This window comes from Salmo salar, chromosome ssa19 (assembly GCF_905237065.1).
Source record: "Salmo salar chromosome ssa19, Ssal_v3.1, whole genome shotgun sequence".
Taxonomy (NCBI): domain Eukaryota; kingdom Metazoa; phylum Chordata; class Actinopteri; order Salmoniformes; family Salmonidae; genus Salmo; species Salmo salar.
Window position 1 is genome coordinate 59,330,487 of NC_059460.1, and position 15,193 is coordinate 59,345,679.

A 15,193-nucleotide genomic window follows, 5' to 3' on the forward strand; every position below is an offset into this window, starting at 1 on the left:
TATGTATCGACAAACATTTTGACCCTTACATCTACTATATTAATCATACAGTGGAAATCCCTAAAGCCCAAAGTGCTTGAGATGGCACTCTATTTTATCATCAATATAATCCATTACAGTCCAGTCCAAGGTAACAGTAACGGGAAGCCAATACTCACCATTAAGTAATGTAATTAACCCCCTACTTTTCAAAATGTCTGTGAATGCAGAATTACTTGCAAGAAACAATATTGCTAAGACATTATCATCCTCCAATTAACACACTTGATAGCAATTGTTGGGTTCTAACTTAAAATATACTTTCACATGTTACTATATTAGAGCTTAGTGATTATGTTATCTGCATAATGAATATGCAGTATATGTTATGTGTCAATTAATGGTGAAGAGGAACTTTGTGTATGGAATTGTGTTGTAAGAGAAAAGGTTAACACAATATACAGTGCATTCAGAAAGTATTCAGACCCCTTGACTTTTTCCACATTTTGTTACATTACAGCCTTAATGTAAAATGTATTAAATTAATGTTTTTCCTCATCAATCTGCATACAATACACCATAATGTCAAAGTGAAAACAGTTTTTTTTTTAATTTTAGCACATTTAGAAAAAAAACTCAACTGAAACGCCTTATTTACATAAGTATTCAGACCTTTTGCTATGAGACTCGAACTTGAGCTCAGGTGCATCCTGTTTCCATTGATTATCCTTGAGATGTTTCCACAACTTGATTTGAGTCCACCTGTGGTAAATTCAATTGATTGGACATGATTTGGAAAGGCACACACCTGTCTATTTAAGGTCCCACAGTTGACAATGCATGTCAGAGCAAAAACCAAGCCATGAGGTTGAAAACATTGTCCGTAGAGCTCTGAGAAAGGATTGTGTCGAGGCACAGCATTGAAGGTCCCCAAGAACACAGTGGCCTCCATCATTCCTCAATGGAAGAAGTTTGGAACCACCAAGACTCTTCATAGAGCTGGCCGCCAGGCAAAACTGAGCAATCAGGGGATAAGAGTCTTGTTCAGGGAGGTGACCAAGAACCCGATGGTCACAGTGAAAGCGCTCCAGCGTTCCTCTGTGGAGATGGGAGAACCTTCCAGAAGGACAACCATCTTTGCAGAAGGAAGCCACTCCTCAGTAAAAGGTACATGACAGCCCTGCTTGGAGTTTGCCAAAAGGCACCTAAAGGACTCTCAGACCATGAGGAACAAGATTCTCGGGTCTGATGAAACCAAGATGGAAGTCTTTGGCCTGAATGCCAAGTGTCACATCTGGAGGAAACCTGGCACCATCCCTACGGTGAAGCATGGTGGTGGCAGCATCATGCTCCGGGATGTTTTTCATTGGCAGGGACTGGGAGACTAGTCAGGATCGAGGGAAAGATGAACAAAGCAAAGTACAGAGAGATCCTTGATGAAAATCTGCTCCAGAGAGCTTAGGACCTCAGACTGGGGCAAACGTTCACCTTCCAACAGAACAACGACCCTAAGCACACAGCCAAGACAACACAGGAGTGGCTTTGGGACAGGTCTCTGAATGTCCTTGAGTGACCCAGCCAGAGCCCGGACTTGAACCTCATCGAACATCTCTGGAGAGACCTAAAAATAGCTGTGCAGCGACGCTTCCCATCCAACCTGACAGAGCTTGAGAGGGTCTGCGAAGAAGAATGGGAGAAACTCTCCAAATACAGGTGTGCCAAGCTTGTAGCGTCATACCCAAGAAGACTCGAGGCTGTAATTGCTGCCAAAGATGCTTCAACCAGGTCCTGAGTAAAGGGTCTGAATACTTATGTAAATGTGATATTTCCGTTTTTTTATACATTTTTAGAAATTTCTAAAAACCATTTTTTTCTTTGTCATTATTGAGTATTGTGTGTAGATTGATGAAGGGATAAAACGATTTAATCAATTTTAGAATAAGGCTGTAATGTAAAAAAACTGGAAAAAGTCAAGGGGTCTGAATAGTTTCCAAATTCACTGTATGTCCAAAGTCTGTTGAGTAAGGTGAACATAGTGTCACTTGTAACCATCATGGAGAAGTGACAGGATGAAGTGGAACTGCTTCCAGACCGCTCGACCACAAAGACAACAGCGCAACATTTAGACTGTTTTGGGAAACAGATGGACAGTTCTGAGAAGTCATACCTCGAACCTCATCGTGACATATAAATGCCTGTTTGATCATATGCAAAGTGTGTTCGCAGCTAAAGCATCCAATGGGTTGAATAAACTTGCTTTGAGCTTTTTCTAGTCGTCCGTTTTTAGTTTTTACTCCGTTTGTTCAGAACCTAACACCATACTGTATTCCTTATACTACCGGTATTATTGTGCTACTGTATAAACAGGGTTTTCAAAACCCAGTCCTTAGGACCCCAAGGGGTGCACGTTTGAGTTTTTGCCCTAGCATTAAACAGCTGATTCAAAGCTTGATGATTAGTTGATTATAATAATCAGCTAATCATCAAGCTTTGAATCAGTTGTGTAGTGCTTAGGCAAAAAAACAAAACGTGCACCTCTTGGGGTCCTAAGGACCGAGTTAGGTAAACGCTGGTATAAAGCATTGTGAGAATGGTACCTGACTAAATATCAAGTATAATTCACGGCATGGGTGCTAAAAGATCGATTCAGACAGCACAACAGGAGTGCAATCAGCCAGAGACTTCATATCAATCAAAATCCAACAAGGCGTCAAACTGAATATTATCCTCATGAAGTGTTCATTTGAGATATCCAAAATGCCAGACTTAGTTTCAAACTCTAATATTTGTGTGAACTAATTCCGCCAATGTATTATGGGTTGCCCTATAACTGAATGACAACATTCAGTCTATAACCATAGCCATGTAACCATATCTGGTTGGCGTCCTATCTGTCTGCTCAATAACGACTACAAAATACTAGCCTCTATATTTGCAAAAAGAATGAAGGCAGTATTGGACTAAATTATAGAAGAGACCCAATCTGGCTTCATGAGGAATAGACATATATCTAATAATATCCGACTAGTGTTAGACCTTATGGACTATTCTGATCTAATCTTCGAAGATAGTTTTATTGTCTTCTTAGACTTTAATAAAGCCTTGGATACAGTGGAACATGAGTTTCTATTTCTCTCCCTTGAGAAATTTGGTTTTGGGGAATTCTTTTGTAGTACTATTAAACTCTTTATATGAATGGGAACAGTTCCATTAAATTAAAGCATTCCACTTCTAAATTTGATTTGAAAAGAGGAATTAGGCAAGGTTGCCCAATCTCGCCTTACCTCTTCCTGCTTGCAACCCAACTTCTTACAAGTTTTGTTAAATCCAGCAATATAAAATGGATCTCTATTGCTGACAGATATATTATCATAACTCAGCTTGCAGATGACACCACCCTCTTTTTGAAAGATGCTGACCAGATTCCTAGAGCAGTCAATATGATAAATATTTTTTCCAAAGCATCTGGTCTTTGCATAAACCTTAATAAGTGTGAATTGTTTTATATTAACGACTGTTTGATACCCACTATATGCAATAATCCAGTCAAGGAAAAAGTAACATACCTTGGGATTACCATATCTAAGGATCGACAGGAAAGATGCTCATTAAATTTCATATCTATTATTGAAAAAAACTAACAGAAGTTGAACCATTGGTTGCAGAGGGATTTATCCTTGAAAGGTTGAGTATTGCTTTCTAAAGCAGACTCACTTATGCAGTCCACTCCCTACATCTTGTCAACAAAATAGGTAAAGCGGTTGACCAGATGCTTTTCAACTTCCTCTGGAAAAATCGTACACATTAGGAAATCTGTCATTATGAACGCATGAATACAGTGTTCTCAATTTTTAGATTTTCCTACTTTGAATAATAATTTTACGATAAATTGGGCTACACATTTCTTAAAGAATCCAACTTCAATTTGAAATTTCATCCCTCATTATATCTTCTCCTATTTTGGTGGCTTCAATTGTATGTTACTTTGTAACTATAACATTGATAAGATTCCTACAAAATGATCTGATTTTCATAGAGAGTTCGCCATAGTCTTTGATGCTATTCCATCTGGAACTCTCATGTTGTTTAGAGGTGTAACCAGACCTCACCTTCTTGACCTACCCTCACTTAATCCAGTTGACTCTCCAATAGGAAAAATGTGTTTCTCCTTGCTTCCTCAGAACAACAGACCTACTGTATACGTGCTTTATTTCAAAGGGATATTGTATCCATTCCTTGTCACAACTTACTGGAATACATTTCTCAATAATATCTGTTGGAAAAAAGTCAGGTTATTACCACACAAATACCTGCTTGTTAACAAGGTCAAAGAGGTCTCTTTCAGAATGATCCATAAGTATTACCCTGCGAATCATTACCTAAAGAAACTCAACAAAGACATTAACATTAACTGTACTTTTTGTGTTGAGCATTTATTTTGGCATTGTCTACATGTAAAGAAATCATGGTTTTCTAATTGTCAATATTCTTGATTACTTTTGTTTTTTTATGGGAGAATGTGCTGCTCGGTTTCCTTAACTATAATAAGGATGAAGAAAAACTATTTGACCTCATAAATCTAATTGTGCTAATGGAAAAATGTCATATTCATAAATGTAAATTCATTTTCTATAAGGAATTCAAGCAGTATATTAAGACCATTCTAAATTATTCTAATAAGAAAGCTGTTAAAACAATCAATATGTGTGCATCTTTTAAGGTCTTTGAACAATCTGTAATTTGCTGTACCCCGAGCCTAGCATATGTTATCATTGTCTGTTTGTATACTTCTTGCATGTGTACTGGTTTTTCTGTAATAAACCATATCTGGTTAGAGTGGTCCTAGAGATCCTGTGTGCCTCAGTTGGTAAGCGTGTGACCAAGGTCATGAGTTCAATTCCCACGGTGATCACTTACGTTTACAAGAAATGCATGCACTCAATGTGATTGTGTTAGATTTTAAAAGCATCTGGTAAATGGTGTGTCTGCCTTTCAGTTTGGGGATGGTCTGCCTTTCAGTTTGGGGATGGAAGTTAAACATTAGCCGCGAGCCTAAATAAGATGGAATCTCCTGACATATTCTGACAAAATTACATCCTACACACCACTGACAAGAAAGCAATGGGATACACTAAAAAGCGCTGAGTGTCATTAGTGTACTTCAATTTCTGTTTGGACACTGCTTTCCTTTCTCTCTGCCTCAGGAGAATACCCCTATCTACAAACAGAACAATGTCCATATATGACAGCCTAGCTCATTTTTTTCCAAAACTCTCTCTGTCCTCCAGGGTGAATTTCTTGGACAGAGAGCAAAAACAAAGAAAAAACGAGCAGTTAGATATTCAATCTGCCCAGACCATTTCTTATAATGAGATGGTGACTCAGTTTTGAAAAAGAGAGTCCCTTTATTTTCTTCGCCGTCCTCTCTTTTTCCTCACTTACTCACTGAGGTGATTTATTTTGCTGGCATACATTCGGAAAGTATTCAAATGTGATATTTCAGTTTTTTTTTTTTGGATGAAGTTTGACATAGAAACACTGGATTTTAGGTTGTCTATTTTAAATAATGTTGATTAATTATGAAATTATGAAAAAATATGAATAACATTCCACCCATGAGGCCAAAAGGACATTTGACTACAAGATAGGGCTACACAGTTTTTTTCACTGAACTCAAATCAATCCACATATAGAATAAGAAGATACATATCTATATCTGTAGAGAAAATCTGAAGAAAAGGAACTCAAGTTATGTTCTGTATAGTAGAGATTAGCTGAAAAGCAGTAGCATCTCACAGTAGCGAGTGACCTTCTTGGAAAGCCATAAAACATAAAAAATATAAATACACTTAAAGGATATGCCGGTATCGCTGCATTTGATTGGAACCACAGTAATTATGGATGACCATATAGGCAGACCATATGAATGGAGATAAATGTGCGTATTGTTTCTACGTCTGAGTGGGGATCTGAAATACAATGCTTCCTTTCGTTCTTGAATTTTACAGAGCCGGTGAAAGAGGAATCAGGGATGGGTAACACTGAACACACCAATTAATTCAGGATGGGACCCAAGCAACAATAGTCTTTTGGCTCTTTGTCCCTTCCAAGTCTCTTTTCACGTCTCTGTCTCTACGTCTGTCTGACGCTCCATGTCCTGGCCTCTCTACCTTATGCACCTTCTGTTCTTCCCCCTCTTTTCTCATCCCCCATTTCTCTCCCATCTTCTTCTCTTCCTTTCTCTCCCTCCTTATTCCTCTGCCATGTTTCTCTCCACTCTGTCTGACCTACCTTTTCCAGATTGCTGCAGTGCTCCCCCTCCTCTATAACATGCATAAACAAATACATACACACACACAAACAAACACACACACACACAAACACACACACACATTAACACACACAAACACGCGCACACACACGTACAGAGAGCTGTATTTCTCAATCATCTCCACCCGCCACCCCCATCCCATGGAACTAGGAGGAACCAGTGGGACCTGCACACAGCGCTCTCTCATTGGCTGAAGACTGCACACACAGCAGTGGTACTGAGCAGAGCAGAGAGTTTCCATTCGATGGCGTTGGTGGTGGTTTTCTTCTTGTCGGATTAGAAACGTGATTCGGGTTCTGAGATGATGACGGTGGGGATGATGGTGGTGATGATGGGGATGACAATGGTGGTGGCGATGATGGCGATGATGACGATGGCGTTGGTGATGAGGATGGTGAGAATGGTGGTTGTTAGCAATACCACCAGAAGTAGTGTTAAACATAGCACTTTACGGTCATCATCATAATCATGTATATTGGAAAACATTACACAGTAGATTTACCATCACACTATACAAGCCTTGCCTGAGAGGCATTTTCCTTCTCGGTTTGTTTGTCTCTTTCTGTCTCTCTCAACTCATCTCTCATACACAGACATGCACACAGTACACTTGGCTACACACACCGCCAAAAAAAGCCTAACACAGAAAAATGTTATGTAGGTTGCACAGGTGGGAAGACAGAGGGGGGCAGACAAAAGGGAGGGAGCGGGGGGACCAGTTGATGTAACAAGGACAGGAGAACATGAGATGGGGGTTAAGAGGATATACATGAAATAGAGGACAACAAAGGATAAAACCGGGACCAAAACAAACAAGATAAATGGATGCGTTACCAGAGGACAAGGCCGGACAATCTGAACATTCTCTCGCGCCTGTACCACTTAAGCCGTGCAGGACGTGTTAGTGTTGGGTTAGGCTAGGCTAGTATAAAGATAGGCGTTAGTGCAGGGCTAGCATAGGTGAGGCTAGGCATTGGTCCAGGGCTAGGCTAGTTATTCAACCAGGGCTAGTGCAGGGGTAAGTTAGCATAGGCAAGTGCAGGGCTAGGCTAGGCTAGGCTAGGCTAGGATAGGATAGGTTAGGCATTAGTCCAGGCTAATGTAAAAAAATATATAAAATAATTATGATAATAATCTTCATAGGATGGATGCTAACTGGCAGACCATAGTGGTAAAAAGAAAACATCCAACACCAGGGAAGACAGGAAAAGAGAGAAAGAGGGAAAGAGATAAAAAAAAAAAATACTTAACTTTAACCAACAATGGTTGACCAATTTCCTGCATAGCCTACACTGCAATTGTTTAAAAGGTAATGGGGTCTATTACAATGCATAAATCCAATAGTAGTAAAGTATGCCTTGAACAAATCTTTAACCACAACCACAATAAATACAGCAGAATATTTCAAGGTGAAACAAAGGTTGGTATACTATGCAACAACCTGAAAATGTTTATAGTAAAGTTTATAGTGACCCTACAGTATACTGCAAATCATATAAACGAAGGTGGGATTTAAAAAGTGTAAAAGCAACGCTTTTATCAGTCGTTTTGAAAAACGTGTCGCAAAACTTAGTAGCTGTATCAACTATAACCCTCATACCGTAGTAATAGTATACATTAGCAATGCAACATTTCCTCACTGAATAAAATGTGGCTCTGTACACCAGATCAATAGATAAATCCATCACTTCAATCAATCCAGATTACGTATAGTATGTTGTGCAGGTATTCTACTGTGCTTGTGGAGTGATGATACACTGACATACTGCCATGGCTTGACCGCTAATGAAATGTACTGTACTTCAAGCTATTCATCAAGTGTGTATCTACAATATTTAGGTGCGTGTGTGTGTGTGTGTAGTGTCTGCAAGAGTGAGTGTAAACTTCAAGCAATTCATCAAGTCTTTATGAATGCAGGTGTGTGTGTGTGTGTGTGTGTGTGTGTGTGTGTGTGTGTGTGTGTGTGTGTGTGTGTGTGTGTGTGTGTGTGTGTGTGTGTGTGTGTGTGTGTGTGTGCGTGAGCATGTGTGTGCGTGTGAGCATGTGTGTGTCTAGTAGAAAAAGACTAACAGCCTATGGGCGGGAAGGAGGAAGGTATGTGCAACACTCGCAGATCACAGATAGAGACTGGTAGCTACATGAACACTGCATTGAGGTAACCGTGAAGGATGGGCAGAGGGAGGAGAGGAGAGAGATGGAGAGAGAGAATGAGAGAGGAGAAGAGAAGAGAAGGAAAAGAGGAGGAGTGGGAGGGAGGGAGGAGTGGAATATGAAAGGCGGAGTAGCACTTCACACTTATTTTTCTCCAGAGGCTCTTTCTCTCTGTTGTTTGCCTCATCCCTCTCTCTTTTTCTTCTCTCCTCATCCCTCTCTTCACTGCATCATAATGACATGGACCAAGGCATCCCCTTGATAGAGTGGAGGAAAGGAGTGGGGGTGGAGGATTCTGGACAGCAGATAAAGTCCATATGGACCCGCCACAGCAATCTTTGGATGGACACTGAGAGAGCACAGTGAATTAGTATACTATGATCTAAGGTTCTCTGTGGGAATAACACGTTATATACAGTGCAAGTACGTAGTCCAATGACCTTCAAGCCTCAATAGAGTCTCTCTGCAATTAGATTGGGAAAGAGCATCAACATAAATTCAAAACAGAGAGAGACAAAGAGCTAGAGAGAGAGAGAGAGAGAGGGAGATAAAGAGACAGAGACAGAGACAGAGAGAGAGAGAGAGAGATGGAGAGAGAGAGAGAAATGAGAAATGAGAAATGGACAATGAAAAAGAGAAAGCGTTCGAGGGAGTTTATGAGAGCGATGAGATTGTGTGGGGATGGAATGAAGCGAGGGGGCAAATGGCTGTAAGGAAGAAAAGAAAGGGTGGGTGAGAGAGAGACAGCGAGGGAGGGAGAAAAAAAGGGAAATGGAGAAGTCAACCATTTCCCCAGTCAAGAGAGAGGGTGAGAAAATATTCAAGCCAAGAACAATGAAGGAGTGAGTGACAGAGAGAGGGAGAAAGAGACAGAGAGGAGAGACAGAAAGAGTGAACGAACAAACTAAGGAGTAAATGAATGAAGGTAAGCGACATACTCAGAGAGACTGAGCAGAAATAGTCAAGAGCCCATAGACGTTAGCCGTTTTGCATTCAGCGCGTGTGGTGCTTTTTTAACGGGACCCTAGTGGCAGTGTTTACTGCAGCACAATCCAGAAGAGCTTTATCATTACAGTATTACCAGGTCCTGCCTGTGTCACCATGACAACCACTGCTTTAGCGAGACCTTCTCTCCTTTCAGCACCAAGGACAGGGATCAACAGCCAAATACTGCTCCTCCACTTCCTCACATGGCCGTGTTTTAGGAAGTGAGACTCTGTCAAATAGTGATCATTTTGGGGCTGGACAATCATGTCAAATGAATTGTAAAAGTGCTAAATTGATGTAGGTGAATTTCGAATGACCTTGAGTGTATGATAGATAAATGACTTAAATGAACATATCGCCTGTGTTCCATTATTAACATAACACTGTGTTCCATTATTAACATAACACTGTGTTCCATTATTAACATAACACTGTGTTCCATTATTAACATAACAATGTGTTCCATTATTAACATAACACTGTGTTCCATTATTAACATGACACTGTGTTCCATTATTAACATAACACTGTGTTCCATTACTAAAATAACACTGTGTTCCATTATTAACATAACACTGTGTTCCATTATTAACATAACACGGTGTTCCATTATTAACATAACACTGTGTGCCATTACTATCATATTGGATCATTGTTACTATGGTATAACCACCATCAATTAGATTTCGTGTAGGATCTTTTCTTCAAGCGTTCAAAGCATATCGACAATGACACAACTGCAGTCGGCTATGATATCTGCTCGTCAAGGGCAACTTGTACGAGAGGTTACTTTTTAGGGAAGGGTTAGGGGGATACCTAGTCAGTTTTACAACTTAAACGCCTTCAACTGAAATGTGTTTTCCACATTTAACCCGAATCAGAGAGGTGCGTGGGGCTGCCTTCATCGACATCATCGGTGCCCGGGGAACAGTCGCTGTTGCTTTTAAACCAAGAAGCTACTTCATATAACTCTTCATATAAGGTTTCAGTCATACCCCCTTAAGATAATACATGAACCACTTGGCTAGGCCTAGCGGTTAAGGGCATTGGGCCAGTATTGAGAAGGTTTCTGGTTTGCATCCCTGGGCTGGAAACGTGCCGTTCTGCCCTTGAGCACCATTCATAAGTCAGTATCACTGTCTTGCTCAAGGGCAGAACAACAGATTTTTCCACCTTGCCGGCTCGGGGATTCAAACCAGCAACCTTTCGGTTACTGGCCCAACGCTGTTAATCGCTAGGCTACCTGCCAAGTGATTCATTTATTATCTTAGGGGGTATGACTGAAACCTTATATGAAGAGTTATATGAAGTAGCTTCTTGGTGTAAAAGCTTTGACTTTGGGTTTAACCTTGAATCGATGAGAAGGATTTGAGTTAGACCAAGTGCATCATCATCATCATCATCATTATTATTATTAAAATCTTCTTCATCGTCATCATCACTAAAGTAACTGTTTAACGGTACATTTTAAATTGGTGTTTCTATTTCAACCAGGGATAAAACAGAACACCTTATTCATTTGTTTTTTCCATTCCAGTGTTTCCGACCAGCATAATAATGTTCTGAACAAGTTCAAACCCCCCCCAAAAAAGTCCAGGTTCCTTTTCGTAAAAAAAAAATAAAAATGTTTACCCATTATATCAATGTTGTTTTTACATTCAGCTAATTAATTTACTCCAATTAGCGCAGACAGAGCAGCTTGCTATGGAACTGGTAAACTAGTTATTTACATGTTTGATTGGTCAGGTAAGTGCAGGCGTGATATGCGTCTGAATTTTCACAGGTGGGGGGCAAGGGGTGGACCTGGAGGGGGTTTGGCTTGAAGTACTGAACATCATGACATGACGTGAATTGTAGTGTGTTTCGTCTATTACATGCATCATCACTTCACTGACTTACGAATTCTACACTACTGTAGACATTAGGAATCATTTTTGAACATTATTGACTGGTTCCCGGAACACTACAGATCACTTTTGTTCCCAGTTCTGTTTCCACCCCCCCTCTCCCCCCCAATTCTGTTTCCTGCACCGGTTCCTTTCCCTGATTTCAGCTATGTAAAATTAAGGTATAACCCGTACAAAACTTCTCACTTATTTTATGCTGAACAATGGACTAATGGGGCTAGCACACAGTGAGTGTGAGAAAGCAGCACCCTATGGTGAGGTAGTGTGTGAAATGGACAGAGCCTGAAAGTGGGACAGAAAAAGAAGAGAAGGGAAAGGGGTAAGTCGTTTTTTCTCATGTTATTTTGAATTCTTATTAGGAATTCTCACAGTAGATTTTAGTTACTCTGACGTCCCAAACCAAAGGTTTCTCAACAGTGTTGTCATATAGGAGTTCAGAGTTCTATATATTTAAGGTTATTTTGAATTGTACACATTTGCAGATAAAACCTGAATTGCAGCATGCGTAAGCCTACATAAGTAAGTAAATAAATAAAAGAAGATAAAACATTAAAAAAAGTTCAAGTTAATGGTATTTGAGATCTAGTATACGATATTACGGTCATTCAGCATTATGCAAGTTAAAGGCCCAGTGGAATCAAAATCATATCGTGCAACAGCTGATAAAACTAGCACTGTAAAAGTGTGAACAAAAATTGATCTGTGTTATTTCATGACAGTTGCTGGTTGAAAATACAATCTACACAGGACCTTCTAATCAGCAGGTTTGAAGGAGAGGGAGTTTTGGCTTTCCATGGTGACCAATTCATCACCATGCGATAAATTGGTTAATAAGACCAATAACAAATAAAGTTACAAACTTCTCTGCCAATAACAGCTAGTTTTCCCCTACCCACTCTTGCTTGAGAATTTTTTGTCATTGCTAAAAAGCAATTTTTGCCCATTTTAATAGAACTCTATTATAGTAAGGTACTAAATTCTTACGTGGAACTTATTTGATATTGATATAAAAACGGCTGCATTGGCCCTTATGCTTCTTCAGTGTGACAGTCCATGAAATATGTCAATAAGCATCATTGTAAGACACTAAAGTAATACTTGTTCTGTATTTAGCAATCACCGAGAAACTTGTTATAGATATTTTTGTGTGTGCACTTTTCTCAATACCACAACGAAAGCAAACTTTCAAGCGCATTTATACATTTGAACAGTAAAATAGCAAGAATGACAAAGTACCATCGCTCCGCAATACGAAGAGACGAGAAACCATAGACATAAGATTTGGCTACGTTCCAAAATCCATAATAGCCACTTACCACTTAGAATGCATGCCCAATACACTAACACTTAGAATGCATGCCCAATACATTAACACTTAGAATGCATGCCCAATACACTAACACTTAGAATGCATGCCCAATACACTAACACTTAGAATGCATGCCCAATACACTAACACTTAGAATGCATGCCCAATACACTAACACTTAGAATGCATGCCCAATACACTAACACTTAGAATGCATGCCCAATACACTACCACTTACAATGCATGCCCAATACACTACCACTTACAATGCATGTCCAATACACTACCACTTAGAATGCATGCCCAATACACTACCACTTAGAATGCATGCCCAATACACTACCACTTACAATGCATGCCCAATACACTACCACTTACAATGCATGCCCAATACACTACCACTTACAATGCATGTCCAATACACTACCACTTACAATGCATGCCCAATACACTACCACTTACAATGCATGCCAATACACTACCACTTACAATGTATGCCCAATACACTACCACTTAGAATGCATGCCCAATACACTACCACGTACAATGCATGCCCAATACACTACCACTTACAATGTATGCCCAATACACTACCACTTAGAATGCATGCCCAATACACTACCACGTACAATGCATGCCCAATACACTACCACTTACAATGTATGCCCAATACACTACCACTTACAATGCATGCCCAATACACTACCACTTACAATGTATGCCCAATACACTACCACTTAGAATGCATGCCCAATACACTACCACTTACAATGCATGCCCAATACACTACCACTTAGAATGCATGCCCAATACACTACCACGTACAATGCATGCCCAATACACTAACACTTAGAATGCATGCCCAATACACTAACACTTAGAATGCATGCCCAATACACTACCACTTACAATGCATGCCCAATACACTACCACTTACAATGCATGCCCAATACACTACCACTTAGAATGCATGCCCAATACACTACCACTTACAATGCATGTCCAATACACTACCACTTACAATGCATGCCCAATACACTACCACTTACAATGTATGCCCAATACACTACCACTTACAATGCATGACCAATACACTACCACTTACAATGTATGCCCAATACACTACCACTTACAATGCATGCCAATACACTACCACTTACAATGCATGCCCAATACACTACCACTTAGAATGCATGCCCAATACACTACCACTTACAATGCATGCCCAATACACTACCACTTACAATGCATGCCCAATACACTACCACTTACAATGCATGCCCAATACACTACCACTTACAATGCATGCCCAATACACTACCACTTACAATGCATGCCCAATACACTACCACTTACAATGCATGCCCAATACACTACCACTTACAATGCATGCCCAATACACTACCACTTACAATGCATGCCCAATACACTATCACTTAGAATGCATGCCCAATACACTATCACTTACAATGCATGCCCAATACACTACCACTTAGAATGCATGCCCAATGTATGGTTGTGTTGGTAAAACGCTGTAGTAAGCACAAAAACAAACTTCCCATTGGGTTACATTCTACAGTGATATTGGAAGGTAGCCAGAGACCCCTCTGCCGCTAGCCACATCTCCACCACCCCCGCCTCTCACGTTGGTGCTAAGAGGGATCATGTGACAGCTACTTGAGGAGAAGTGAGGGAAAACGCAAGGCGAAGCAGCACCAGATAGATATACCGGAAAAGGTGTGGAGGAAGGAACGCCGCCCAAGTCACACCCCAGGGAGACTAGACTGGATGGGGGAGAGGCGGGTTAGGGAAGAACCTGGTGCACCAGAGCTATGAAGAACCAGCGGCGAAGCGAGACTGAGCCCCAGACAGGGGTCACCTAACACGGGACACTGCGGGACAATGAAGGGCATGAGGCTGGGGGGGGGGGGGGGGTCAGGTGTGATTGAGATGCATGGGCGTGTGTTTGTGGCGCCTTGCGTACACACGTGAGTGCGTGTCTGTTTCGGAAGTGTATGATTATGTACTGTACACACACCAAGGACGTGAGTAAAGAGAGAGAAGTACACAGGATCGAAGCCACAGGATCTTACTAAAAACTAAGTCCTCTCACATGCTACAGTCTTAGAAAAAAAGGTTCCAAAAGGGTTCTTCAGCTGTCCCCATAGGACAACCCTTTGAAGAACTCTTTTTGGTTCCAGGTAGAACCCTTTTTGGTTACAGGTATAACCATTTTGGGTTCCATGGAGAATCCTCTTTGGAAAGGGTTCTACATGGAACCCAAAAAGGTTCTACCTGGAACCAAAAAGAGTTCTTCAAAGGGTTCTCCTATGGGGACAGCCGAATAACTCCGTTAGGATCTAGACGTCACCTTTTTTTCCTAAGAGTGTACCTTCTGCTAATTGGTCAAACGACTGAATCCTGGAGCACGCGATTTTATTCGTCAGAAAATGTAATTACCAGCTACTGTGATGCCCTTTATAACTTACCGTAAGTCTGTGGCGTGTTGAATCCGTGAGCTCACACAAA

The 15,193-nt window shown here is 40.6% G+C and overlaps 1 protein-coding gene across 3 annotated transcripts in view; it reads right to left on the reverse strand.

Moving 5' to 3' along the window:
* The window catches only part of LOC106579175 (potassium voltage-gated channel subfamily C member 1), a 75,870-nt gene that overhangs the window by 38,295 nt on the left and 22,382 nt on the right, over positions 1 to 15,193 (reverse strand). The gene's annotated exons all lie outside the window — the stretch shown is intronic.